The sequence below is a fragment of the Boleophthalmus pectinirostris genome, unplaced genomic scaffold, assembly GCF_026225935.1.
Source record: "Boleophthalmus pectinirostris isolate CB_2022bp ecotype Guang Dong unplaced genomic scaffold, ASM2622593v1 HiC_scaffold_4, whole genome shotgun sequence".
Taxonomy (NCBI): Eukaryota; Metazoa; Chordata; class Actinopteri; order Gobiiformes; family Gobiidae; genus Boleophthalmus; species Boleophthalmus pectinirostris.
In genome coordinates, this window is record NW_026571353.1 from 2,053,822 (window position 1) to 2,058,509 (window position 4,688).

Below are 4,688 nucleotides of genomic sequence, written 5' to 3' on the forward strand. Positions count from 1 at the left end.
GTGATCGACTGTGTGTTTTGTTCGTAATTCTGATCTGTAATTGAATATATGAAAGATAAATAAGTGACCCTCCCGTCAGAAATGTTACACGCCACAGTTACACCCTTATCATCAGAAGGCCCACTAGTCAGAAAGCCCACTAGTCAGAAGGCCCACTAGTCAGAAGGCCCTGTAGTGAGAAGACCCACTAGTCAGAAAATCATTCCCTCTTCTATTGGTTTGTCAGCAACATTTCTCTTGAACAATTGAATGTATATTTGATGAAAGCAACAGGGAATAATCCCTGGATATCAGGGAAGAATTAGTAAACTTTTGGATGTTTACCAATTCAAAATGGCTGCAATATCAACATTTTTAGAGATATTGACAGGAAAACACATAATCATGCATAACATCATTACCTAAGGCCCTGCATTACTTCATTTGTTGGTTTACAAACCCACCAATGCTATATTAAAAGAAAAAGATTTTAAATAAAATTTAAATGAAGGTTGTAGAGCTCGAATTACTGAACATTTTGCAAGTTGTTGCCTGAAAATCAGACAATTATTAACACTGTTCCACTTAAGACGCCATTTCCACCCAAATCATTATTTCCTCAAATATTTTTGCTGTATTTTAAGGGTTTAATATATTTATTACCTTTAATATTTACTTTTTAAAATATTTAAAACTTAAAATACAATTTCATTTGTAACAATTTGTAACACTACCTGAACATGGATTTTCTGACTAGAGGCTCTTCTGATGATAAAGGCTGAGCCCACACGCCACACCTTTAACTTCAAATTTTTGTGTTAAAAAGAAATGCAAAAACTCTAATCATGATAATCAGATGTATAGAATTAAGGACTCATTCTATGTCAGTTGTATAGTTCTCCCCTTTGTCCAGCAGGTGTCAGTGTGATTTCAAAAACTGACCAATCCATGGGCTTTAGAAGGATGAAACAGTAGGACCATTGCCATAGTGAGACACAATTTAAAACTAAATATTTTATCTTTTAGATGGGAAAAGGCAGGTTGCACCAAATGTTGAATATAGCAGGACGCTGAAACCCATGAACAGAGACTTTAAAGGAAATAAACTCATAAACACGACCTAGATACAAGGTGAACATGTTCAAATCCAGTTTGGGTTGCTAGCCGCTTAATGCTGAAATCCAGTTTGTTTAAACCTAAAATGTCTCTCTGCTCTGAATGGTCACTCCCTAATCCCCAGCACCAGTCATGAGTCAGTGCTAGTGCAGCCTCTGCAGCTCAGGGAGGGAATAGAGGTTCTGAGCTTCACACGAGGCCTGAACATAAACAGAGAATGAGAAAAACTTGGATGTGATTGGACTAAAGTGATGGGGAGGAGGGGCGGGGTGATCTTGGAAACACAAAGACAGATCCGTTCAAAAGCAGTGGTAAACACACAAACAATGACAATAACAAACATTTACATAACTTGATTCTCTTTGCCGATTCATTGGAATGTTTTGTGTTGTTGTGTCAGAGACTTATTATTTGATACAATATGTTGTTTCGAGTTGGCAGCAACATTTCTTATGAAAATCTCTCTCAGACTGTCACCACACTTTCCTCCAGTCCCAGACAGACTCCTGTGACTGTGACCTAAACTCAGAGTCCAACACTTTCACACCAGTTTCTGAGTTGAAATTCTGACCCAAGTTGTGTTCATTCACATTTTTCCAAGTCGAAGGTCGATCTTCTGAGTTTTCAAGATCTCATGAATGCAGCATCATGGCAGTCATGTGTGATGTCACTAACTACTGGAAACAGCAGAGGTCACTGAAGGCAGCACCACGATGAGTTTATGAGCATTTTCACAGCTTTCAAACTCCAGGGGTCAAAAGTTTTAGAACACCCTCGTTTTTTCAATTATTTATTGCAATTCAAGTCGTGTAAGTCCAATGAGTCACTTGAAATGGTACAAAGGTAAAAACTGAACAGGCAGAGGTTAAAAAAAAGACAAAACACAAGTCCAAGCTCTGCCAAAATGACCTCAGGAAAAAAGAACAAGATGGTAAAGTTTGAAAACCTGGAGTGTCCAGCAGCACAGTGTCCAGACTTAAAGCCCATGGAGCTGGTTTTAGATGAACTGGACAGAAGAGTGAAGCAACCTACAAGTGCCACACATTTATGGAAACTTCTGCAACAGACTTGGGAAGAACTTTCTCAACAATATTTGATTTGTGTTGTAAAAAGTACAAGCCACGAGTGTGTTCAGCTGTTCTATCTGACAAAGGTCGACACACACATCAACACTTTTGCACCAGTTTCTGAGTTGAACTTCTGACCCGAGTTGAGTTCATTCACATTTTTAAAAGTCGAAGGTCCATCTTCTTAGTTTTCAAGATCTCATGAATGCAGCATTAAGGCAGTCATGTGTGATGTCACTAACTACTGGAAACAGCAGAGGTCACTGAAGGCAGTACAAACTTAGATTTAGATGTTTTTGAACAAAGTTACATGTATATAGTTTACACTAAAGATGCCAAAAAATGCCTAGGAACAGTAGATCATACTTTAAAACACCATATGTACAGTTTAGTAGGAAAAAGTGGATTTAGTTTTTAATTCCTGTGAACAGGTTCACCTCAGGAGCTCACAGGAGTTTGGAGTGACAGCCCTTATATGCACTTTATATACACTTTATATACACTTTATATGCACTTTATATACACTTTATATACACTTTATATACACTTTATATACACTTTATATACACTTTATATGCACTTTATATGCACTTTATATACACTTTATATGCACTTTATATGCACTTTATATACACTTTATATGCACTTTATATACACTTTATATACACTTTATATGCACTTTATATGCACTTTATATCACTTTATATACACTTTATAACACTTTATATACACTTTATATGCACTTTATATGCACTTTATATACACTTTATATGCACTTTATATGCACTTTATATACACTTTATATGCACTTTATATGCACTTTATATGCACTTTATATACACTTTATATGCACTTTATATGCACTTTATATACACTTTATATGCACTTTATATACACTTTATATGCACTTTATATGCACTTTATATGCACTTTATATACACTTTATATGCACTTTATATACACTTTATATACACTTTATATACACTTTATATACACTTTATATGCACTTTATATGCACTTTATATACACTTTATATGCACTTTATATGCACTTTATATACACTTTATATGCACTTTATATGCACTTTATATACACTTTATATGCACTTTATATGCACTTTATATGCACTTTATATACACTTTATATACACTTTATATGCACTTTATATACACTTTATATACACTTTATATGCACTTTATATACACTTTATATACACTTTATATGCACTTTATATACACTTTATATGCACTTTATATGCACTTTATATACACTTTATATGCACTTTATATGCACTTTATATGCACTTTGTATACACTTTATATACACTTTATATGCACTTTATATACACTTTATATGCACTTTATATGCACTTTATATGCACTTTATATACACTTTATATGCACTTTATATGCACTTTATATGCACTTTATATACACTTTATATACACTTTATATGCACTTTATATACACTTTATATACACTTTATATATACTTTATATGCACTTTAGGCTTTTGTCTCTGATGAATATGACATGTTTTATTCAGTTTAAAGGTCTGGGCACATTTCCAAAGCTTAAAATGCTCTCTTCCACCTTGTGATAACATGAAGCTGTACTTTTTAAGGTAACAGCTCCGTTTAGCTGGATATCTCTCCTTTGGAGATTATCTAAATGATTCTAGTGAAGGTCTATGAAGTTTAAGAACACAGTGGAGCAGTTCCTGTATTACCACATGACATCACAAGGTGGAACTGTCTGAGAGAAGAGCCTAAATGTGCAGGGTTTGTGTGTTAAACATGTGTGAATGAAACAAAACACAAGTCCAGGTGTGTTTATGATGAGGAAACAACATTAGAATAGAGTCACTGACAAAAGCATGAAGTGCACATAAGAAGTATATAAGGTGCATATATAAATATATAAGGGCTGTTCCCCCAGGCTCCTGTGAGAGCTCTTGAGGTGAGCTTGTCCTCAGGATGTGATCCGTCCTGACAGGCCGCTTCATCTCACCTGAGATCACTGAATGGCCCCGCCTCAGAGCTCCGGGGCTCTCGCTCACTCTCACTGTGTGAAAGGGGACTATTCATTAAAGCATTTTAATTATGAGCGGCAACCATCAACACGTCTACTCTGAGCAGCTGTGAGGAAGTCCCAGTTTCACCTTCAGAAGTTCTCACAAAGAGGGCAGAGTACCATCACAGTTCAAGTAAAAGTACAAAGTGGTCAGAGAAAAAGTATGAGTAATGAGAATTCTGGATGTAACATCTAATTTACAAATAAAAAGTCAATGTAATTTAAAGGGCAAGGACTGAATCAAATATATTGATAAGCAGGAGAACATAACCCTCTGAGTACTTTAAAGTACAGCTCTATCCCACACTGGGTGCTTCAGTCCTCACTACTGTTTACTGCTGTTGTGTCCTTGGTTAAGTGCAGAATTTACTACAAAGTCACTATTTACTATAAATCTGAACTGTTCAACATGACTCTTTCATTAAAGGTGCACTGTGTCACTTATCTGGTGGGGT